Below are 27,100 nucleotides of genomic sequence, written 5' to 3' on the forward strand. Positions count from 1 at the left end.
TCTAGTGGATATCATACCCACTAGGGTTTTCCTAGTTAATAAAATATGGTGTTATTAGTTGTCTTTGTGCATTGTTACTAATATTTTTTAGCATTACTTTATTGCTTTGTTATGCATGGTTTAAAGTAAGTAATAATATCTAGTCGGTGACTAAATTTTGTAGACTATTGATGCACCCCCCCCCCCCCCCCCCCCCCCCCCCCCCGCCCCCCCTCTCAGTAATCCCTATTTCTCACAATTGTATCATAGTATAGTTACTTTGAAGAGGCTTAACAACTTAAGTAAGATCTCTATGGATATGGAACAGTTAATAAAGAACCTTGAAGAAACTCTTGAAAAAATTGATCTCCTTACTAAAGAAAGAGATAAGCTAAAGGATAGCTATGAAGACTCCAAAGTATACATTGGTCAATTGAAGGAAAAGATTTAACATATGAAATCCAAGCCTGAATCTACTTAATCTAGAACTAGTGATGATGACTGTTTAAAGTTGAAGATAGAGCACAAGATCTTGAAGCATGAGTTGATGATTACAAATCTAAAGTTGACTTTGAAAAATGATCCTAGCAAAGTTGAATTTGATTTGAAGATTGAAAATATAGATCTGAGAGTAAGTTTGGCAAAACGAACATCTGAGTTTGAAACATTGAGAGAAGATCATGAAGAACTCCATAAGTACAATACTATTGCGAAAGGTGAATTAATACAATGAAAACAATAGCTTGAGAAGCTTTATTCTAGTAGAGAAAATCTTGATGATTCAATGTCAATACAGAGACCTACTTATTATAAGACTGGTCTTGGTTATCCAATTAACATGTCTACAAAGAAGTCTGAGATTAGATTAGATCCAAAAGAAAAAGATAAATCTGTTGATAGGATTGAATCAAGTCAATCTTCTAAGAAACCTAAGGAAGTTGAGCAAAACAAGGAAATTGAAATCTTGGATGAACCAAAGCAAGTGGAGACTCCTAAGGCAACTATGTATGAATTTAGATGTAAGTGTTATTTATATAATGAAATAGGTCATATGAAAAGAGATTGTACTAATAAGTAATTTAATCATGTTAAAGACTTTTATTGTCATAATTTTCATGGTATGGGTCATAATGCAATTGATTCTAGAAAACATAAGTATGATAATGATAGAAGAAATACTAGAATGTCTAGAAATACAAACCCTATGGATAGAAGAAGATCTAATGAAAGTGCATCAAGAGAAGGAAGATCTTATGAAGACAAAAGACAAATCATCTATTATAAGTGTAACAACTTAGGACACGTTGCTTAGAATCCTCATGCACCTAATGATCAATAAAATCCTAGAAGCAGAGCACCTATATGTCAGTTATGCAACAATTTTAGACACACAACAAAGTACTACAAAATGGGTAGAAACTTTGGAGATAGAAGAAATAATGGAAGAAACTTTGGGAATAGAAGGAATTATGGAAGAATGTTTGTAATGACATTAGAAACTAGGAAAGGAACTCTAGAACTAGTAGAGACAATGAAGAACAAACAAAAATTGTGAGTGAACTTTGAGAAGAAATTAATGAAGAATTTCTAAAAGGAACAACTATCTCAAAAGAAAAGTTACATGATGATGAGATAGGAAGATCAAAGTCAGTCATTCAGTTTGATTTAATTAAGTTGAATTAAGCTTTTTAACAGCATCAGAGTTTGAGAACTTCAGTTGGAGACCAAATTAGAGGTAGCAAAGTTGGGAAAAGGTGTATCTAGTAATGTTTAGATGGTACCTAAGCTCACTTGTAATTTGGACATCATCTAAACAAGCTATGATGGAATTCAGAGTTACTGGTATTATAATAAAGGCTAACTCTGTAACAGAAGATGAAAAGTAGGTTTTTGTAGAGAATTTTGTGATACAAAGTCTTGAGGATGTTTGTCATGATGGAAGGAGGCTAAAGTAAACCTCAAGTAACATCTGAAGATTGGATAGATGATTTTGAAAAACTATTTGATAATAGAACATAATTGACAGCTTTTTCATATTTCTGAATTATGCAATTAATGCAAGTTCAAGTTGATGGATAAGTAGAGTACAAAATTGATTATTCACTTCATTGTGAACACATCTAAATCAAAGAGAATTCATAAGTGACTTGTCAGAGTGATTTTGAAGCAAACCCTATTTTTGAAAAGAGGTATTTTATTATTTTTTCACAAATTTGTTTAGTAAAAGATCATAAATGATAAGAATTAGGGATAAGTTAGTAGTACACAGTGTTGAGAATGAAGATAGACCTAAGTTTCAGATTATTTCCATAAAACCTAATGAAGGAAACCTTAACTCAGTGTTGTCTATCGCTCCAAACAATGTAGTTTATCTTGAAGATGTAGGAAGTTATTTGAATAGAAAATTTGAGTCAATTGGTAGTGAATACATGAACAAAGACATGGAACTATTTTTTAACCATGACATGACTGTGAAGCCCAAATTTGAACATCTAAGGGAATTAGACTTGTTTAAGTATAATTTCTATAATGAGTTAGATACAGATGAATGGACATAGATTATACTAAGCAGGATACATGATGGTAAGTTATGGATGCAAGATAATGTAGTTGACATTACTACTGACCTTATTCATGAGGTAACTAGTCTTAGCAAACAAGGCAGTGTACCTATAGGAGAGAAAATGGTCAAGAAGAAAGTTCAAAGTTATACTAAGGCAATGTTCAATGGAAAGGCTATGGTGATCAACACCATCAAGAAAGATGATGTGAGATTTCTAAGTAGAATTATTGCTTACTTAGTTTGTGCATGTTCCAATATAGATGAACTTTTAGCAAGATTCATTTATGTTGCATATAAGATATGTGTAGAAAAAGAGCAAGTGAATCTTACTAAAATACTGAGAATGCAACTCTTGAAAAACCTTGAAAAGGTTAAGAGGACAAAGAATGGTGTGTTCAGATTCCAATCATTGATAAATCACATATTATTTCATGTACTGAAAAGATTTCCCTACTTCTCAATCATAGACATAATGAGTACTAATAGATGCACAATGGGAAGATTACAGAGGTATGCAGAAGGCACCCTACAAAAATAATATTAGATAGTGGCAACCTAATAATGAGAACGTTTCAAATTGATATGAAACAAAAATTTAGAATTGCACCTACAATTGTGGATAGATTCAAGGAAGACATGTATTATAGTTGATAGAGATCACACTTATATTCAAGTAGTGGAACCTCGGGAGACATTTATAGATCCCTTGATCTATGAATTGAATGATAATGTGTAGTTGGTTAAATTGATTTGTTGTTAACTTCAGACAGAGACAAAGCAGAGTATAGATTTGGTACATATGACGAGGTCACTTAGCATGCTCATCAAGAAACCTTAGAGAAGGTATCACATAAGAAATTTGAATCAATAATGAAGAAGGCATTATCAGAGGTCAGAATGACAGAGAGTGAATCTAAGGCTATAAGATAGACAATGAAGTAAGGTGTGTCAAACATACAACTTGTGTTAGTATTAATTGCTAAGACATCTTCAGAATAGAGCATTCTATATGTGGCAGTGTCTGATGTTTAGGCCAGTGAAGAAAAGAGAAAGTCTAAGAGATTAGTGGAAGTAGTGTCTATAAAGACAAAGAGAGTCAAAGAGATGGCCATAGGACTGGGAAAGAGACAAAAAACATTGTTGACAATTGAATCCAGTGATGAAGAGGATGAGGAATAGGAAACCAAGCAAGAAGAAAAGGTGACTCCACCTTAGAAAGTAGTAGGCAAAGATCGACAACCTTGGAAGCCAAATATTGATAAAATCAACACAACGATTGCAAATGAAGGTAGCTTTGTTCAAATGAACAAGTTCTATGATTTATACAACAATTTTGAGAAAGATCAGATAGATAATCTACTATGAGATATATTGTATCAAATAATTTGAAATTGAAAGATCTTGAGAGCATTATAAACAAGAAATTCTATCAGAGGCTTATTCAAAAGAAGGCTCTTGCAAGGGAATAAGACCTTGAACTTTAGAAGTCTATGCTAAGAACCATTTGCAAGACTGATAATGAAGATAAAATCAAAAGATTATTAAATAACCTCGCTCCATACTTGAGGAAAAAATTGAGGCCATTTTTATTTATGATTGGTGAAAAGGATAAGTTAAGAAAAGAGACTACAACAACAATCAATCAAATGATGTCAGAGTCATAGGCAGCACCTCATCTAGCTCCTAGAACCTTGGAAGTGTCAGTAAGTGGTGACACCATGTAGATTGATCAAACCAATCTTACCATTAACATTGATGATACCAATCCATTTGGAGGTTTTGAACCAAATGTACTAGACACTAAAGACATTTAAGATAAGTTGAAACAAACTGAAGAAGAGAAGAGGCTACTAGAAGTAGAGAAGAAGAAAATAGAATAAGCCAAGAAACAATTTCTTGAGGAAGATAAGAAAAGAAAGGAAGATGAAAGAAGGATTGCAGAAGAAGAGAGGAAAAAGAAAAGTGAGGAAGAAGATTAAAAAAGAATGGAAGAGAAGAGAGAAAGAGAGGAAAGAGAAAAGAAGGAAGAGGAAGAGAGATGAACTAAAGAAGCAACAAAGAAATAGAGGAAAGATTATACTAAACCATCTAGTTCATATATTCCACTCTCTCTTACTATTTTATCTACCAATGATGATGATCAAACAGATCTGATCTCATCCCTAAACAAGCTAATTGAGAAGAATAGGAAAGTAAAAATTTTACAAAGAACATTAATGGAAGTGACTAATAGACTGCACAATACATTGGCAGTTTAGCATATAGGACTAGATCTTGAACAGAAGGCACAAGTAGTCCTAAAATCATTTGATGAAGAGTTTACAAATTTTATGAACGTTACAGAGGCAAAGGCTCAAATTTCCCATGATGCTAACTTGTTTAGCACCATCTACCAAAATATCAAGAATGACTTAGTTAATCTTGATACTTGTATAAAAGGATTTCAGAAATGCCAACAAGAAGGGAAAAATTTGTATGTTAAGTGCACCTTATCATACAAACTAACTAAAGATATTGATAATCAGATAGAGACAAAGATGAGTGAGCTAGAGGCTTTATCCAACCAGATCCAACATCCTTGTAAATTAGATGATTTTGAAGGTCAAGTTACTAGTATTCTCAGTGACATAAGGAAACTAGAACTTTGAAAAGAGAAAATTTTGAAGAGAACATCTAATTTCAAAGAATCCATTGCTATGAAATTATCTTTTGTTGAGAAAAAACTAGATAAATGTGTCAAAGCCAAGGACACATATTCAAACATGTTGTATTTAGACATAAATGCAGTTGAGATTGCATCATATGTTTTATGTACAATTCTCACATTAGTCAAGTCTACCAAAGAGACATGGACCAAAGGTATCCATATAGTGAAGACTATTTTTGATGATTGTATGAAGATAATATCAGCATGAGTAAGGATAGCAATTTTGATAGGTTTTGGAACAAATTTTGACATTCTGACCTTTATCATTGATGTCAAAGGTGAAGAGATACATGTGAAAATTGTATACATGTTAAAAAGGGAGATTGTTGGGAGAGATATAATAAGAAGAAGATATGATTGGGAGAGATACAAAAGGGAAAGATACAATGTGAATAAAAGTAGTAAAGTATATTGTAAGGAGTAAAATATGTAAAGTTGAACAAGTTGTAATAAATGTAATGTTTATATGTTGTTTAGTTTGTTTATGTCACTTAGCCCCTATTTTGTTGCCATCAATGCCAAGGGGGAGATTATTGACAATTGGCTAATAGTGGTATGTAATTTTTGTCATTATGGTAATGCATGATGTACATGTTCACAGGAAACCTCATAAATAAAGTTACTTAGTGATTGGTAATCAGAAAATTGTCTAAGTATAGAATTGTATTTACAAGAGTGTATTTTTTTGTTTATAACATGTTGTTGACATCATATTATGAATAGAAAAGCTACATGGAGATTGTATACATGTTTCTTATGACATGTATAACTTTGGAAGTTTGTACGGACTATACAAAATAGAGATAATCATGTTTTGATGAAGCAGGACAATAGAATTGAAGGAAAGAATTATTGTGTTTACAAAACAATTACTTGTCCAATTAGGTCCGATATCTTAGATGTTTACTCTAGCTTGGAAAATTGATTTGTGGTCTTAGAAAACCTAGAAGCAATTTATGTAAAAGCGTGGTATTTATGCAAAGGACTCCTTGAGATAAGAAGTGTGCTATCTTAGAAGATTATGTAATTGTGAAATGTGAATTGTGATGAGCGAAATTTTGTGAAAGTGATATATGAAAAGTTTTATATGAGCTATCTAGTGATCTAAGATCAAGCTAAATATTAGAGATCAATTAAGGAAGGAAAATAATAGTAAATTGCATGTTTGGGCAGTGAGCTCTTCTTGCATACATTACACTACAACTCCTAACAGGGTTGGAATCTCCTAACAGGGATTCAAAATCTCCTAAAAAGGACTCCTTATATTGAACTTGCTCATTGACTCCTAATAGGGTCCATCCTCTAACAAAAAACTTATATATCAGTATATTATCTAGTGGGTATCATCCCCACTAGGTTTTCCCTTGGCTAGTGTTTCCCTAGTTAACAAATTATGGTGTTCTAAGTTATCTATGTGCATTGTTATTGTTACTATTCAACATTACTTTATTGCTTTGTTATGCATAGTTTAAAGTAAGTAATAATATCAAGTTGGTGACTAAATTTTGTAGATTATTGATTCAGCCCCCCTCTCAAAAATCCCTATTTCTAATAGGAAGTGCATGAAAGTTACTATTGTTGTAATATTGGATCGGGCTAATAGGCCTAATTAGGACTCTAAATGCACTACAAGTGTTCTTTCTCCTATGCCAAAACACAAAATAAGCATGGAGGAATTTTTGGACATGTAAAACAACATAGAATCCAAGTTTTTAGGCTTTGATGAATCCCAACCAAAATCTAGGATGACTATCCTAGTTACCTGACTAGTGTACTGATAGAGATATACACCTAGGGTGTGGTGGAAAATATGCTCCTCTATAAATTCAAACTACTAACCTACAAAATATGAAATAAAATTGGAAAATCTTTTATTGCACGAGGGGGCTTCAATTTCCCATGGTGGAATGTACCTAAACAATCAGGCCTTAGAAACCCTATTTTTAAGCCTCAATTCTAGGCATTGTTATTGAAAATTGGATATCTTCTTGTCTAGTTCAGATAAATGCATGAGACTAGCTACTAATGGAAGAAGAAGCAAGGCTTCAACTTTTGGAATCAATGGTTCATGCCCTCACATCTATACCTATTTTCATAGTGGTCTAAATCATGAAAACTACAAAGAAATAATGGTTATTTTATTGATAAAGCCATAATTACATTTTATCTCCTACCACCTACCTATGAGGCATTATGTAGGGCACTACCAATAGTTACATGACCTTTTTGAATTGATTAGCTATTTGGGAGGTGTGGTTACAAGTTTTGACAATTTTTAAGAAAGTTGCTCAAAAGTTGCATGACAACTTTTAGAGCAATTTTGCAAAATTTACAAAATTACAAATCTAATGACCAAACTTGGTCCTAGCACTATGTTAATGATCCAAAATGGATCTAAAACTTTAAAACATGAAAAATCCTAAGATCCTATGATTTTTAAGCCCATAGACCATTTTGACCATAGTTAGCCAAGGGCTTATAATTATGCCAATCCTAGAACTAGGCCTTACAACTAGGTCTATGTGCCTGACTAGAAATTCTAAACTAAATAGACTGTTTAGTACTCTTAGGTGCATTATTTCATGAGTTTAGAGTAGGTGCTCTTGCACTGTACTCCCCTTGAGTTTTGGAACTCAATTCCCCACATGAGGGCAGGAAATCCATTGAAGTGCCATGTTGTTTGATTTGGTCTTCTGTTAGCCAAGTAGCATCTATGTTGGGGAGGCATTTCCATTTAACTAAGTACTGCATGTGCTTCTTAGTTCTGGTTTGCCTTAGTATCTTTGTGTCCAAGATTTCTTTTGACTCAACTAGTTTTCTTTATGGAATATCGATAACATAGTCTTCATCTTTGGTGTCCTCACCTTACTAATTTGATGAACTTGGTGTGAGGTCTGCCACATTAAATATGAGGGAGATCTAAAAAGTTGGAGGAAGGGAGATTTCATAGGAATTGTCCCCTATTTTGTTAAGTATGCAACAGGGGCTTACTTCCTTCACTTTTAGTTTGGAGTATCTAACCTTAGGTAGTCTCTCCTTTCTTAGGAAGGCCCAAACCCTATCTCCTACTTTGAAGTGGAACTCTCTCCTTCTCTTGTCAACATTTTATTTGTACTTCAAACTAGACCTTTGTAAAGTTTCCTTCACTTGATGTTGTACCTTTGTAGTGAGCTCTGCTAGTTCTTTTCCTTGAGCATTGATTTTGAAATTAGAGGGTAGTTCCATCAAATTCAATGGCCTCTTAGGGTGTAAACCATATACTACTTGGAATTGAGTTTTACCTGTTGACCTATTTATAGAGTCATTGAACACAAACTCTTGGGACAAGATTGTATACCAACTTTGTGAGTATTGTTTGGTTAGGCATCTTAGGAGATTTCCTAGGGACTTGTTTACTACCTCAGTCTACCCATCTATTTGTGGGTGATAGACAGAGCTATAGTTGAGGTTTGTACTCAACTTCTTGAAGAGTTTCCTCCAAAAGTTCCCTTGGAACTTTACATCCTTGTCTGATATCATTGTTTCAGGGAATCCATGAGCTCTAGCTACTTCTTTGAAGAAGAGATTGGCTATATGAGATGCACCATTTGTGCTCTTGCATGGCACAAAGTGGGCCATTTTGTTGAACCTATCCACTATGACAAACACACTATCAAATCCTTGATTAGTTTTAGGTAGTCCCATGAAAAAATCCATTGATATAGACTCCCAAGGTCTTGAAGAGATTGGTAAGGGTTGGTAGAGCCCTTGATTTTTTGTCATCCCTTTAGCTTGTTGAAAAATAGTACACATTCAATAAACTTCTTAACTTCATTGTTCAACTTGGGCCAAAAATTTCTTCTCTTCACCATGTTTGTTGTCTTGTCAATGTCAAGGTGTCCTCCTATGCCACCATAGTACTTTTCTCTAATTATATTTTCTCTCATTGAACACTTTGGTATGCATAATTTTTCTCCCTTGAATAGAAGCCCATTCTGAATCAGATATTAAGAAAAATTGATGTGATACATTCCCTCCATTCTTATACAAATCTGATATACTTCTAAAAAATTAGGATCATTCGGGTACTGTATATGTGAAATGTGGGCCTCAAATACTCACACACACTTCAACATGGTCATTTCTTAATCATCCCAAAAAAAATATGAGAATATTCATCTGAGTAATCCAAAAGTTTGACCTGTTGCCTTCTAACTAGAAGGATTTTGCTTTTTCTCTTAGAACAAGAAGTGTACAACCAGACCTATTGTATGAAGGACCCTTAACCAATAATGTAACATGAGGATGTATTTTTCCAAGTTTTTATTTGATTGGTTTAACTCTTGGTGTGATGGACAAGTGATGCATTATGAGATCAGGATCTAATCTTGGCATATCTGAATATGTCCATGCATAGTTTATCTATTTATCTTGAAAGAAGGAAATGAATTCCTATTTTTCTTCTAAAGATAGTGATTGTGCAAGATGTATCATGTGAGGATTTTCTTATGTTCCCAAGTTGATTGACTATGTTGGCTCTATCAACACTAATGATATTTCCTAAAAATGACTAGGAAGTGCATCAAATATATCATCTGTAGGCACCTCAGAGAGGTTTTCACCCTTGGATACATCTTTTATTTTTACTTTTTTAGGTTCTAACACTGCCACAATGTGGTTTTGACCATCATACCTTTTATTTCTTTTCTTTTTGATTGTATGACTGAGATATTTGATGTCAACTTCAGTCATTTTGACACTTTGTTCACTGGTGGAAGACGTTATAGGTTTGACAACATTTAAGTAATAAGCAAGAGCATAGTCATTCTAGAATGTAGGGACTTCACTAGATGTATTGAAATTTCATTCTATGAGCTTAGGATAGGTGAGTGAAAGAGATGTGGTAGGTTAAATTGCATTCATAGTATAATCATCAAACACTTGGACAAGCAATTTGAGACCTAGAGTAGCTTCATTTGCAAGTGTGATTGAATGTCTATGTATTGTAACATTATTAATCGAAGACTCGATGACACTAGTTGGATAAGACACATTTGACCTAACCCTAGATGCTTTACCTACTTCAAGAAAATTTTCATAGACATGAACTTGATCTATCTCTTTATCTTTAGTTACTTTGGAGACAGTCAAATTCATATTCCTAAGAATCTGTGCTACATGGTGACAAACTCTAGAATTCCCCAATAGTGATAGGGAAAAACTCTCCTTCATCCTCTAGATTTTTGCAAAGGTGCTCAATGCATAAATCATGACTAGACTCTCCCTATCCCTGTTGGGTATGATGTGAATCAATAGTATGATTAGAAGAAACACTATCACCATCCATGGTGCTTACACATGGTATAAAATCATCTACTTCAGCAAAAAATTTAGCAAGATCATCAGGAATGGGATAAGGATAAGGATCCTCATTGTTAGCATTGTCTTCATGGTCATCAAACTTAGCTTGTGACTCATTGTTAGATGAATTCTCAAGTTCTGGTATAAATTTGTTAATCCCTAGATATAAGGGAATCTTCTTGAAACCTAGACCAGATGTATCTTGATTTCTTCTAGCTATCACTTTGACAAGATCAATTAGATCATTTTTGTTATATCCAATAGGACCAATCCACTTGTAGCCAAAGTGTTTCATGAGTTTAAGACCTGGACCATACTTTTCAAGAGTGATTTCATGAGACTATTCTATGAGATCAATTAGAGTTTCCTCTTTATAGATCCATGCAACAATGGCTCTATTTTCACTTTCCTCCTCAAGAGGGATAGTATCTTTGACAAAAGTACCATTATAATTTGTTTGAGGTGTCAACACAAAAGGTCTCTTCACTTCAGATGGTCTCCCATAATGAGGAGGAGACTCAGGAAGAGATGTCAAAGACAAAACCGATTCTATGTGATATTCACCCATTCCAATTTAGCTTGAGTGATTTCCCAATTTGCTTCATCTTATTATCATTATGGTCTATAGATTCCCTATTAATAGGTAGAATTTTTTTAGCAAATTTTAGCATGTTACATGTATAGCTAGTACTTGCAGGTATGTTGACTTTAGAGCTATGAAATGGGAACTTTATGCATTGATGGTAAGTGGAAGGCACAAATCACATCTCATGTATCCATGGTCTTCCTAGTAGAATATTGTAAGCTAAGGGAATCTCTAGGACTTGACAAGTGACATCCCTTTTGACAGGACCAACCTAGAGAGGCAACACAACAAGACCCAAAGATTTGTGCTCGACTTCATCATATGCTTTGATAGTTATCTTGCGGTGAGGGTCAGTGGACTCTTTAGAATAGTCTAATTGTCTAAGAAAAGTAGCAGAGAAAATGTTTGAATTGGCTCCATTATCAATGAGAAAACAAGGAATATGTTTCTAGTGTATCATGGCCTCAATGTGTAGAGGTTGATTATGTGGATGACTTAGTAAATAGTCATCCTTCTCAGAGAAGGACATATAGTAAGGTAAGGTCAGATGACCTACCATAGATTGGAACCTCTCAAGATCAAGATTTTGAGGGACATTTTCCTTAGTGAGGGCTTTGTCAAGAATCTACCTATGAGAAAGCAAGATTTTGAGAAATTCAAATATCATGATTTGAGTATTTTTTCATTGTAATTGATCAAGGATACTATAGCTAGTAGCCATAGAAGTTGTTGCGAGTTTTGTTCCTTTCCTAGATTGTCTAGCAAGAGGTTTTTCTTTGTGTTGTTCTAACTTAGGAGTAGAAGGTGCAAGACCTTTAAGCACTAACTTGGCACAAGAATGTGTAATAGTGTTGGCACAAGTTTGTGATAGTTTGTTGTTATATGTGTTGGAAGTATGGCCCCTTAAGAAAAATGGTGTCTTAGGTTTAGTTTTGTCTTATTTTCCCTTGATGGTGATAATGTCACAATAATTAGCATCTACAAGTTCAACCATGTGGACTATCTCATCATCATCGTTAGAGTATGTATAGTTGATCTTGTTATGAGATTTTTGTTTTGAGTTTTCTCCATTTTCATAGTATGGGAATGGCTCTTTGAAAGCCTTGTGATCTAAGTTCTTGTTATGTCCATCCACAAAAATGTCACCATTGTCAATTAAGTCTTGAATTTTGTGGCGTAGGTTGATGCAGTTGCTAGTTTTGTGACCTTTGTTTTGGCAATATTCCCAAAATGCAGTTTCACTCCACCATGGTGCTCATGGTTGGGGATCATAAGGACAAGAGTTGTCTAATGGAGAAATGAGTTTATTTTGCAGCAAGGTCTTGAAGACCACATCCAAAGGTTCACTAAGAGGCATAAATTCTCATTTAGGGTGTGTGACCCAAGATGAGCTCTTTGTTTTGTTTCCAAATGTCTTTTTGTCTAAAGGGAGTTTCTCAACATTCTTGGAAACTTTGAGATTGTCTATAGGATTGAAAGCTGCCTTAGCAATTTTAGGAGTAATGTTGTCAATAGCTCTATCATGATCAACTTCTCAGTTTATGTTCACATACTTGGATTTGTCCTTATTAGAGGTTGACCCTTGTTTAGTGTCCTTCTAAAGGGTTAGTTCACCCTTTTTGACCATGAATTCCTCTATCTGGATAGCTTGTATGACCATGTCTTTGATGGTACATGAACCTTAAAGTTGAACTCTATACTCAAAATCAGGTAGAAGATTATTTGTAAAGATATCAATTTTTTTTGTTTCTGGGATTTTGTGTAAGTATTTGGTGTAAAGTTATCTCCATCTTTGAAGGAATGTGAGGAAAGGTTCCCCAACTTTCTATTTAAGGTTACATAAGTCTCAAATGTTAACCGGGTGCTGTATGTTGTAAGAGAACTATTAGAAAAATAGGTTAGCAATCTCATTGAACATTTTGATACTAGTAGGCAAGTGTAAAAACCACTCCATATCCTGACCACCTAGACTTCTTGGGAATAGATGCATGAGATATGTCTGATTATGCATAAATTACATAGACAAGGCATTGAATTCCTACAAATGATCTTGGGGATTGATAATTCAAAAGTATTTATAATACTTAGGTAACTCAACTCCTCTTGAAAAAGGAGGCATGTCTATACTCTTGTCAAAAGGAAATGGACAAAGAGCATCTGAGGTTTATGTTTTTATAGTTTTTTCTTCATTACACATCATTTAGGCTAACTGTTCTTGCATGATCTTTAGTTATTTTTACAATTTAGACATTTCAATTTCGTCTTTAGGTATAATCATGATTTCAATGTTAAAAAGATGAGGTATCTTGGCTCCCTCTTGAGAAATTTTAAGAAAGTATTTCTCTTTCTTTTCATAAAGCAAGATTTCCATGACCTTCTAGAAGTGTTTGTCCTTATGAATTTTTCAATATTTTTGAGAAGTATTTCTTCCTCTTCCTCATTCTCATCAGTAAAAGGTTCCTTATGTCTTTCATTCTTATGTTGATCTTGGTCTCTACTGTGCTCTCTATGTTCTGGTTCATGATTAGCCATTTTAGGAATGTGATAAGTTTCAGTGTATGTTGATTGAAAAGGTTATATGAATAAGAATTCAACTATGTTTGTTAGAGACATATGAACTTTTCTAGTTTCAAGATCCTCTTGATACAAGGGGTTCCTAGTTTGTTGTAGGTTTATGAAAAATGTTCTCTGAACATGAGGTGATCTGATAGGTGAAGGGGATCGTGAAGACTCCTCACTAGATAAACTAGAGACAGACCATGTATAAACTAAGAAGTGACCTCTGTCATGATTTCAACCCCTAGCTCTACCTCATCTAAGTCTAAGGGGATAAAATACATTTTCACTTCTTGTTTCCAAAATCATAGACAATGACAAAAAGTGAAAGCCTAGACAAGGACCACACTAGATTGTAGTCTCAAAAAAGCAAGATAAGGGTGCTATGTACTAAGCTATGAGTCGTCTGAGTAATGGATAGAACAAAAAAAGATTGTGACTATCATGACATAAAGTAAAAAAAACATGAGAGGATAAGAACAAGGTAGAAAAGTAATGAGACTAGTTCTGTGTGTATGTCACAAGTTGTTAGCTAAGTAAGAAGTCACTATTTGACACTATTTGTAGACAAAGAAGTGGTAAATGTCACAGATGCAAATCAGACTTATAGCACAAATAGCTCTGATAGAATAGTTTAACAATTTTTAGGACAAGACCTCATATGAAGATTCTCAGGGAACTATGCAAGGAAACACAAATAAGGACGCGAAGATTTAGAACAGCAATTTTTTACTAGGTTTCTCACACAAGGATTTGCATAGGGCCATGCGAGTACTTGACAAAACAACAAAAAGACAAAGTTTTAGCATAAAGGACATTGTTTGGAAAAATCTCACATGGAGATTTGTGGGGACTCATGTGAAGACTTTTACAAAATTGCATGAGGATGTGCTAACAAGGTGCTTTCTCGCACAAAATTTCACAAAACTAGGTGCAAGAATCTAGACTGACTGAAAACTATTGACTAGATTTGAAGAGATTTTACAAGTTTTAGATAGTTTTAGATAGAAGATTGGTTGTTTTTATATATTTCAAACACATAGAAAGATGGTTTTCAATTTTTTGGATAGCATTGTGTTTTCAAGAAGATAGTTATTTTCAAACATGGGAAGCAAGCAACAGTCACAAACAATTCAACTAAGGACAAAGCAACTTAGAGGGATGGGGGTGTTTTGACCTTTAGTTTGTTTGACATATTTTTACAAGTTTAAAGACTCAATAAAAAGCATGCTTTATCCCTATAACCAAAGATGGTAGAGAGGGAAAAACCTTTGTCTCACAACTTACATGCATGCATTCACCTTACATAGTTGTATCACCCCATTAGAGGGCACCCATGTTTTTGGTGTATTCTAAGGGCTCAATAACATATACACTAAATGAATACCCTTGTGGTAGGATTCAAGTACATATACCACCTTCCAATGCCTAGGTATATACATACGGTGAGGATCTACAAGAGAGTTCTTCCCCATCCTTGCACAAAGATTATGCCCCCTTTTGGAGGTGAATTTGATAGCAACTAACTAAGAGGTTTTACTTGGCTTCCATTCATATTAATCTTCAGTGGATTTTCAAGCAAAGTTAAGACTATTAGCTCACACCAACATCTAAAAGTGCACACACTTGACTAGCAAGACTAGGGCCGGTGTCGACCAGTGTAACAGGTAGAGCCTCCTCTTGATATGTGATATTAGTAATCAAGAGGAATAAATTAACTTGGATTTGGAGTATTTCATTCTACAAAGCTTCTTTATTATAGTGATTTAGAGTCTTTGTCAAAAGGAGCATGCTCACTTGGGTCATTCTTGGAGGTTGGATCGCTCTAGCAGGCCCTCTAAAGGTTGACTCAAACTAGTGGTTCAAATCTGCGGGTCCAAGTTTCTGATTTCCCTCAAGGGAAAAGAGCATACTCATCACCTTGCCCAAACATGCAAGACATGTTAATCACCAAGTTAGCTTAATTGATCCCAATTCATCCTCTCTAAAGATTTTGATTCCCTAAAAGGAAATCATCATCCCTTCATAGAAAAGACTAATATAGGAGAACCACTGACTTGCTTGCCTCCATCGGGTACCATCTTTCAAAGGCTTTTAGGTTTCTGATTTACTCTTGGGCATCACTTCCAAGTAGTAAAGAGCATACTCCCATATTCCCCTGTCTTGCACCCTACGAAGTTCACAAGCCCTATTTATGCTATGTGTGAAAAGAAATGAAATAAGACATGACATTTAATTGGGTTTGAAATAAGTCTTTGACATGCATATCTTTGACAAATATCCTGCAATCACACAATTAGTATATGTTTCAAGTGTTTTAATAAGGTGTCTTCAATGGGCATCCTACAAACCACTGTCGAGTTGTTTGAAAACTAGAATAAAAAAGAAAAATGCTTCAAAGAAAACTGTTAGTCAAAACATAATAATAAAATTGAGTTCTGGAAACTATATTTGCATGTGTTGTTGCAAAATTTTTTGTGAAACCATGTAGAGGCCCGCACAAGAAAATAATGTGTACTACACGAGAAACTACACATTTATACACTTTTTTGCATGAGGAAGTACTATGAAAGGGGTGAAATCTTCAGTTCTTCACCTAAAAATGAGATTTCTCGTGCAAAAATCTAGAAATTTGTACGGGTGTCTGTGACAGAATAATTAAAAGTGTACAAAATAGAATAGATGAGGCTAGGAAACTTGATTTCTCGGCCCCACAATGGGCACTAGAAATGTATATGTGAAATGTTGGCCTCAAATACTCACACATACTTCAACACAATCATTACCTGAGAGATCATCCTGAAATAAATATGAGATTATTCATCTAAGTAATACAACAATTCAACCTATTACCTTCTAACTAGAAGGATTTTTCCTTTTCTCTCAAAACAAGAAGTGGGTAACCAAACCTCTAGTATGAAGGATTTTACTTAAGCTATATGAGAATGTAATTAATCTATATGAAATGCATTTTAATATAAGAACAAAGGAAATCAAATTACACTATATGTATGCATATTAGAATCTAAATCATATTAAGATACTAGAAAATATGAAAACTATGAAAATAGGAGCAAATGAGTAGATATTCTAGCATAAATTCAATGCGTAAAATATTCAACCTCTATAATGAGGAATTGGAGGCTCCTTAAATAGAATTGATCAACAATTAAGATCAATTAGAATGAACGGTCAGGATTGATGATGAGACTTGGTCAGAATGGAAACTTCCTTATACAGACACAGTTAACTATTTCAAATCTGAGTGTGATGGAGAGTTAACTAATTCTCACCTGAGTGTGAGAACAAGTTAACTAAGTTGATTCTATTTTGAGAGGTAGTTCACTTAGAATTTCCATTTCGGAACTAAAAAGAATATTTTAAGAGATTATTTAATTTAATAAAATAAGGTATGACCTCATAAATGCAAAAACTTTAATTAATTGAATAACTAAATTCAATAATTAAAATGTGGATATTATTAAATTAAATACATTTAATTCCTTTTTACATTAGCTAAAGAAGTAATTTAATTTAATTAAACTATGAACACTTATAATTAAATTTAATTTAATCAATAGGTTTAATGTAGCTAATTTGAGCAAGTACATAGAAATTCAATAAAGAGTGTGATTAATTGAGATTAGGGTTTTTTGCATCTGACACTTAGGTCAAGTGGCGACTATCAGAATTAGAATTCCCCAGTAAAATAGGACTTAGGAATGATTGAATAGACTAGAATTGGTTAATATGGGAAAGTGCCAATTTTGGGGTATTACAGTTACAAGTGTTTGAGGGATTCAATTCCCACACTTTGTAGTTGAAATTGTTCAATAAGACCAATCCTTCTACTAAGGGCATCAACAACTTTGTTTGCTACAGCCTTTTTATGCTTAATTTTGAATGTATAGGCCTGCAATTGCTCTACCCATTTTAGATTTCTAACTGAGAGTTTTTCTTCTAAATCGAGGAAGCTTAATGCATGGTTGTTAGTGTAGACTACAAATTATTTTGGGATCAAATAGTGCCTCCATTTCTTGAGGGCTTAGACCATGGCATAGAGCTCTAGGTCATATTTTTTTGAGTACTTTCTCTTAGCCTCATTCAATGTCTCTAAGAAGAAAGCAATTGGTTTTCCTTCTTGGCTTAGGACTGTACCTATAGCCAAATTGCTTGCATATATTTCCATAATGAAAACTTTGTTAAAATCAAGGAGGACCAAGATAGGGTATTGGGAGACTCTATTCTTCAAGTTTTGGAATGCATCATTGGCTTCCTTTGTCCATGCAAACTTAGTCTTCTTTCCACCTTTGATTGTTTCAAGCATTGGTGCACAAACATGACTAAAATTTTTGATGAATTTCCTATAGAAATTTGAAAGCCCATGGAATATTCTTACATCACCTTGGTTCTTTGGTGGAGGCCAATTAATCATTTCATCTACCTTCTCAAGATCCATCTTAAGGGTACCTTGTGAGATCACAAAACCTAGGAACACAAGTTCCTTCCTCATAAACATGCATTTTTCCAAGTTGATTACCAACTTGTGTTGATGATATTCTTAGTACCTATTCCACATGATCAAGATGGTCTTCCTTGCTATGACTGGATATTAGTATGTCATCAAGGTAAATAATAACAAATTTTCCACTAAAATCAATGAATATCTCATTCATAAGCCTCATAAAAGTGCTAGGGGCATTGCTTAAACCAAAGGGCATTACTAACCATTCAAACAAACTTTTAGTAGTCTTGAATGCTATTTTCCATTCATCTCCTAGCTTGATTCTAATTTGATGGTAACTAGACTTTAAGTCTATCTTAATGAAGTAGCAAGCACCTCCTAGTTGATCCAGTAGGTCCTCAATCCTTAGCATGGGGAATTTGTACCTTATTGCAGTTTTTTTTAGGTCCCTACTATCAGTGCATAACCTCCATTTGCCATTTTTTAAGGGGCCAAGACTGAAGGTACAACACAAGGACTGGGATTATTTTGGATGAGCTCTCTTTCCAACATTTTAGTGACTTATTTTGCAATCTCTATATGCTACAGTGGTATAATTTTGTATGGTGGCTTATTAGGAAAGGGTGAGCCTAGTATGAGGTATATTTGATGATTGATGTCCCTAATGGGAGGGAGGCTAGTGGGAAGGTCACTTACAGTGACATATTTATACTTTTGCAGTAGTTTCATGATCTCCATTGGTATGAGCTCTTCTTGATCAGACCTGATGTTATCTTTGGGCTTTAAGATTAAGACAAATGGCTCAATATTAGGTTCTTTCAATATTTTTAACATCTCTTTTTCTCCCGTGATAATCATAGTGGGTTGTTTTTTAGATTTGTTATCTAGTAGGGGCTTCATAGTGAAGGTCTTCCCATCTTTAGTAATGGAGTAGGTGTTCTTCCTAAAATGATGTATGGCATCAACATCAAATTGCCAGAGCCTACCTAGAAGGATGTGTGAGGCATCCATTTCAACCATATCACAAAGGACCTTGTCCTTAAAGTCAGCAATAAAAAACCCTATCCAAGCTTTTTCTATGACTATAGTTTGTTGGCCTTTGGTTAACCATGAAACATGATAGGGGCAAGGGTGTGGCTTCTTAGGGAGGTTTAACTTTTGAACCATTTCACAAGATACAAGATTTTCAGTTGAGCCAAAATCTATAAGAAGATTGCATACCTTTCCACGGAATTTGATCTTTGTCCTAAAGAGATTCTTCCTTTGTGGAGGTTCTTGGGTTTGTGGTATTTGAAGGAAGACTTGCCTCATCGTCAAGCATACTCCTTATTCTAGTTCCAAGTCTCTAGCATCAGCATTGTCTTCTTGCTTATTTTCTTGGACAAGTTGTGCTCTCCTCTCTCCTTGGTTGTTTTTGTTCATCTTCCCAGGGCATCTTCCCATATGGTCTCCCATTTGGTTGCAACAGAAACATTTTAATGGTCCATTACCTCTTCCTAAATTTTTCATTCCTTAATTGAAAGGCCTTCTTCCTCTATAGTTTCCTCTTGAATTGGAGTCACTATTTTCTTTGTCTCCTTGGTCAGGGGTCTTGCTGCTACTACCACTACTTTGTCCCTTGTTCCAAGAGTTTCCCTTGTCCCTAAATTTCTTCCCACTATCATTACTCTTCCCTTTGCCAAAGTCATGTTTTAACTTCCATTTTTCCTCTACCTTGAGTGCCATTTGATAGCACTTATTGATTGTGGTAGGCCAGTGTAGGCTTAGTTCCTCTTGAATGGGTACCTTCAAGCCATTCATGTAATTTGCTAATTTCTCTTCCTCATCTTCTTCCATATTGGTCTTCATACATAATTTTAGGAACTCCTCAATGTATGAGCCTACATCCATGTCCTTTTGTTTCAAACTTTGTTTCCTCCTATGGAGTTACACCCCATAGTCCTCAAGTACATATGTCTCTTTAATCAAGGCTATCATCCTATTCAATGAATTGATCATGTTCTTCCCATTCTTCACCCTCTCTATTTGGATGAAGTTCCACCAAGTTAGGGCTGCCCCCTTCAACTTGGATCTTTCCACGTTTACATTATTTTTTTCAGGGATGTCCTCACATTCAAAGAATGTTGTCAAATCCTCTATCCAATCCAAGGATAAATTTGCATTCATCTTTCCATTGAAGGCTAAAAAATCTATCTTTTCCTCCATAGTTCTCCTTTCCATGGATTTTAAGGCATCTTTGAAAGGCCTTTGGTCTATAGGGATGTGTTGTTCAGAGTCATCCTCCTCTTCTTCACTCCCTCCTTCATCTTCAAACCCATCTTCTTTGTCATTGTCATCAAGCTTCTTCTCAAGCTCTTGAAGCATCTTAGTTAAGGCCTTATTCGCAGCCTTTTTTATCTCTCGCCATCATTGCTAACTCACTATTTGTGACCCTTGTAGGGATCTCCTTATTCTTAGGATTAGACATGGCTCTGATACCACTTGATGCAATAGCAACTAGTAGAAGGCTTCAAATAGTGAGCAATGATAAGTTTTCAATCCCTTAACACCAAAGGTGAAGGGTTCAAGTATTAAATACCTATCATAGGTATACTAAAAGGGCTTAGAGAAGGTTATCACAACCCTAATATGGAAGGAAACCTAATCACTAGGCTTACCAAGGTCCTAAACACCCAAACACACAAGTTCATTAAGAGATCTCTTCCACAAAAGAGTGATCAAGCCCCATAAAATGGATACTAAGACTAGGGTGGCCTACAAACACTACTATATCCTATTTAGGTCTTACTCTTATAGTTCCAATGGTTCTTTCATTCAAAAGCAACCCTTAACACCAAAATGCTTCACAAACTAAGGATTTGGCTTGTAGCCCTTCCTAGAGTGAAATTTGAACATAAATCTGAATGTTCCCAAATGAGATGATTATTTGGTTAGGGATCATAATACCCTTTTGGGGTTTACAAAACATGTTTGAACACCAAGGGATGGAAGTGCATGGAAGTTACTACTGTTGCAATATTAGACTAGGCTAATAGGCCTAATTAGGGCTCCAAATGCACTACAAGTGCTCTTTCTCCTATGCCAAAACACAAATTAAGAATGGAGACATGTATGGACATGTAAAAAAACCTAGAATCCAAGTTTTTAGGCTTTTATGAATCCCCAACCAAAATCTAGGATGACTGTCCTAGTTACCTAACTGGTGTACATATAGAGATGTACACCTAGGGTATGGTGGCAAATCCACTTGTCTATAAATTCACACTCCTAACCTACAAAAGATGAAAGTACATTGGAAAATATTTTATTCCACCAAGGGCTTCAATTTTCCATGCTGGAATGTGCATAAACAATTAGGCCCTATTAGAAACATACAACATACAACATTTGGATTTACATACCTTTGACTAGCTTGATTTGATCTCAGTATGCATTTCTTTGTTGTATGGATTAATTTAGTTTAGTTGAAACAAGGAGTACTTTCAATAATAATTAGTTTAATCTTCTTGACTCTACAGTCATTTTACTTATGTCCATAATTCTGACAACTAAAGAAATAGCCAAAAAAAAAAGTGGTGGAGTAGTATTATTTCTAAATTGATTTATCTTATGACCAATTTTTTTGTGAGTAATACATCTTCCTATGGATATTTTGTCATAATATTGTCTTCTAGGTATCTCTTTAGGTTCCTCATTTTGATCTCCATTCTCCTCAATATATTTGGAACCTTCTCCCTTTTCATAACCTAATATATGTGTATCTCTAACTAGTCTTTGTCTTTCTAATTTCTCATTAGGATTCACAGAACTAGATTTGAGTCTTTCTTTAAATTTCTTAGTTGCAGTAATGTCACTTATTAATGTCTCATTCACTTTTTCTTGAGTTCCTTCTCATTGTTCATGGTCACATCTAAATCAAGTTTCATTTGACTGATATAAAAGTTTAACTTATTATATTCATTAGATTTCTCCTTTGAGAATATTTTAATTTTTTCTTTCTTTCTTCAATTTCCTTTGATAGTCTTAGAACCATGATCTTCATCTTCCTATTACCTATATTTTATCAATAGGATATTTTCTCTTAGATTTGGATTTGTTCAACTAATTTTTCAGAGTTTTTATAAAGACATTAGCTTTCTTAAGGTTATCTTTCAATTCCAGATTCTTTGTATTTAACTTGTCAACATCCTTAAGTGCAATCAAGAGTTGTTTCCAAACAATGCTATCTAGTTTTCTCATGAGGGACTTAGTCAAGAAGATATACTTTGTTGGAGGTACAAATCTCTGATAGTAAATGTTAGGATTGATTAACACTAAGAGGGGGTGAGTTAGTGCTTTGAGATTTTAATTTCTTTAAACTAAATGCACAACCATAAAGTGATAACAATAAAAATTAAATTGGCAAATCTATGATAGCAATGAAATGTGGGAAAGAATCCATGCTTTGGAGGAAAGAATGTGTCTCTTGACTAAATTTATTATCAAGGTGACACATGCTACTGCTACCATGCTACACCTGCTTAAAGACCAGGAGGGTGATTCACCTAAGGAGGACTCCAAGATGTTGTTTGACTTCCTTGTGGAATACTGGGCTAATATCCTCCTAGGGAGGAAGGATGGCAAGAAGCCTTAGGGCTCTTTCCTCCTAGTTTTTTATGTTATTTTTCTGTTGGTTGTTGAACATTGTTGGGTTTAAGGCGGTAGTGCCTTTATTTTTATGTTTCCTTAGTTTTTTAAGTTCTAGTATAAGCATTAGTTATGTTATTCCTATTGAAACTCTTTTAGTTATGTTTTTGAACAATGTTTTTGTGTTAAAAGTGGTAAGGGGTAATCTTGGTTGGTGGTAATCTACTAGTGGTTCACCAATTTGACTATTTAATGGGCCAACCTATCATTTTGGCTACTTTTTAATTAAAAAACAATAAAAATTATACTACTAAACCATAAAGTAAACATCTTTGAACTTATGACACCACATTTATAGCATGTTAACCTAATTAATAGAAAAACCATGTGAGGGATGGAACAAACAAATATTAATCTCTAGAAGTAATCAACCTCGTTAAAGGTTTTAGTACAATAAAAGTGAACACATAAGCACTCAGACTTACATCTTAGAGAACCCTACTCAAATATAAAATGAGTGGGATGTAACCCAACTGGTTACAATATAAGGTCAATAAACCCAAGATGGAGAATAATCCAAATTTTGAAATGAATAATACCATCACTTATACCTAAGCAATTTCTTGCAAGTGAAATTTGATCAATTTGACCATAAAAATCTATCCTTTTGCATATTCAACATGTGTACAACACATCACCAAGCTCTCTCTCTCTCTCTCTCTCTCTCTCTCTCTCTCTCTCTCTCTCTCTCTCTCTCTCTCTCTCTCTCTCTCTCTCTCTCTCTCTCTCTCTAGGATAAATCACAAAATCAAACTCTTATACCCAATCTCAAGGATTATGCAAGTTGGCTCCAATAGGTGGCTTATGTATAGAAAATATCATAATTCAACACTCAAATCTTTATGCTACTCTCAACCAAAAGTGCATATGATATGATAAGGTTGGCTCAACCATAATCAATTATCAAAATGATCAGATCATCAATCTAATAGGATCATTGATTGATCCAAAAAAAAAAATTCATTGCATAAACAATCATTTTTCAACCTAATACTCATATCATTATATTTTCCACAAACTATAACATCAAAACTTGTAATCATAGGATTATATATGTAATAACCTATATAATCATCCTATAACTGGGCAATGAAATATTCATCATAATATGTTCACACTAATCCAAAACAAAATCTAGTATAATGCCTTGTATACTCATAATTAACTAAATTCTCAAAATGAACTTCAATAACTTCAAAATTAGATAGGTGGCCATAGTAGAATGTAGCTTCCATCAGTGACAACATAAAAAGTGTCTCTTTCCAATACTATGTTATATTTTGTTGGAAAAATAGGAAAATATTTCAATGCAAGAAGAATTTTCCCCATTAATCTTATCATTTTTTAAAAAACTCTAGAGTAGTATAGAAACTAAATTTGGAGTGGTTTCTCCCCACTTTATTCAGTGTGGTTTCTCCCCAGATTATTCTACTCGGGTTTGGGGGTAGTCCCCCCAAGACAAAGTCAAGCGGCAATGCCCCTTGTGGGGTGCGAGATCAACTGACTTTATTATTGTAAAAGGCTTAGTCTGCTATTTTTCTATTAGATGACTTATTCTAGTCCTAATTTTGTAAATGACATAAAACTTGTATAAAATGGCTCAATGTTAGGGATTTCATAACATGTGGTGTGATAGTAGCTTCTTGTGGCGGTATTGAGTTGGAATGACTATAGATTGTAATCGGATTGTAATCACTAGATAATAAGACTATTGGCCTTGTCTTGGTGGACATAGCTCAGAGATTGGGTAAACCACATTAAATCTTTGTGTCTTGTACTCTCTTCTTTGAGATTTATTATTTTTTGATATTGGTTATATTTGAATGTAATTTTTATTTCAATCTCTTTAAATCCTAACAGTGTTAAATTGATTTCAAAAAAGGAAAAGGAAATTGGCCACTAGTATCCCCCTTGGTGTTTGCCATCTTGGTGCACATGCATGTATAAAAAAGGTTTGAATGACATGAGATTTCTCTCACACCTCAAAATGCTCTTTCATTCACCATAGAAGTAATTGAATCACCTTAAGGGCCCATTTGGTTGCTAGAATAGGAATAGAAAATTTGGAATACGATTTCTATTTTTCGTTTGGTTCATCAATTAGAATAAGGAATAGGAATACATATTCCTATTTTGCCTCTAAAATGAGCTTATATCCATTCCAAAATATAGTTGTTATTGGAATAGCCATTCCTATTCCCAATATTGCATTCTTATTCCCCATTCCTATGCCTGCAACCAAATGGGCCCTAAGAGAATTGTGATCAAGACACTAAATAGAAACTAAGAAAAAATAAATTTGAGGGCCCTTAATTCTTCAACAATAGGGTTATACAATAGATGACACAATAGATCCTTTATCCTTTTATATTTCTATTTAATATACATTTGGTCCTTGTGAGAATATAAAATTATGTAGGTGGAGCTAGTATTTCAAAGAGGCTTTTTTTTTCAAAAACCTAGAGCCTAGCTTGACAAAAGCAATTAGCTAGTATAAAGATGTGTGCTACAATTACAATCACAAACTTAACAATTATCAAAAGGTGTTGATGGTGATTTAAGTGTGAGGTACATATTCTATTTAATTTCCATACATAATATAAAAGCTAAAAATACTATGTCATTAATTCTTTAACATATGATAAATATTTTCTTAGAATTATATCACTTGTCTTTGAAAATATCCAATACTTAGACTAATGATAAGCATAATCTAATATAAAAATATGTGCATCAATTACAATTCCACACCTAACAATTATTATTTTTTAAATGTTAAAAAGTTTATAACTGAAGCATGAAACAAATATATTGTTTAATTTGCAACTATAATTTATAAAATAAAATTTTGTTATAACATCGATCTTTACTATATGGTTAAAAAAACTTAATATCATTCATCTTTAACAAGTGACACAAAGTGACACAATATTTGCCGATAGAAATAATAAAATTATAATTGTATTATAAATATTTAATTTAATTTTAATTACTTTTAAATATAAATATTTAAGTTAGTTATAGTTTTAAATTTGTATGTAATAAATTTATTATATATTTATAATCATAATATAAGTGATAAATTTTTTTATAATTTAAAATTATCATACATAATCATAATATTTATCATGAGTTAAAATTTGAGAATTTGAATCTAATCATAATCCATTAAAAAAATCTAAATTATTATTTTATTTTTTAACAAGTAGTAATTGATTATTTAATAAATTGAAACAATTATAAATTATATATGTAATTATAGGGAGTGCACCTATAAAAGTGCCAAAAAATATTATAGTGCTTCCAAATTCATTTATAAGAGGCTAAATGTTTTAGCCAATGAAATAAGAGTGAAATAATTTTACTCATTTCTAAACATAACAAATTTACATCTCTACTATTATACTATATTAATTTTATATCAAGATTTTAAAATAACTAATTCTAATTGATAGAAAGAAAAAGTTTTATTCACTAGTTAACATTAAATATTTATAAAATGATACAATAGCACTTAGCCTATGATAAGTACTAATAATATCACCATTGCTTAGTATAAAGACATGCATTAATTACATGTATAATTGTATACTATAATATTGACATTAGTATAATATTTTAAGTTGCATACATAATATATTGTATTACTATTTAAAGGCATTTTTAAGAGCCATATTTTTCGAAAAAACATAACGTAATATCTGGCTCGACAAAAGACGTCGGACCTAAACATACAAAATATCAAACAAAATTTAGGAAAAATATATCCTCTACTTTGTCATGCAAATGTGTGAAATACGATGAAACTATGGAGATAAAAAGTTTTTAGAGAAAGTCTTAAAAACATGAATTTTAGTACGGCCCTGAAGTAAAGCATGGAAAGGGATAAGTATGAGTTGTAGTTTGGAAATGTCATTTGAAGAGGAGACAACACACGAGAAAATTTCCTTTCTTTCTAGTAGCACTAAGTAAAGACGATCATGAAAATGATGCATTATTTAAGTAGTTTGACCAAGGAATGACCAATGTATATGGTTGAAATAACTTGTGATTAATGCCAAGGGTATCACATATGCAACCAATAATATTTGTGTCCATACAAGACAATAAGGTAGTTGGTGTTATCTTTATAATTTTGTCAATTAGTACTAGATATAATTTCAATTTTCAGGAATGCGGAACACTTTCTTTTTGTGGATCTTAAATTTGTTCAAGATG

The sequence above is a fragment of the Cupressus sempervirens genome, chromosome 2 (assembly GCF_028749045.1).
Source record: "Cupressus sempervirens isolate cs-2001-9-10 chromosome 2, ASM2874904v1, whole genome shotgun sequence".
Classification (NCBI taxonomy): domain Eukaryota; kingdom Viridiplantae; phylum Streptophyta; class Pinopsida; order Cupressales; family Cupressaceae; genus Cupressus; species Cupressus sempervirens.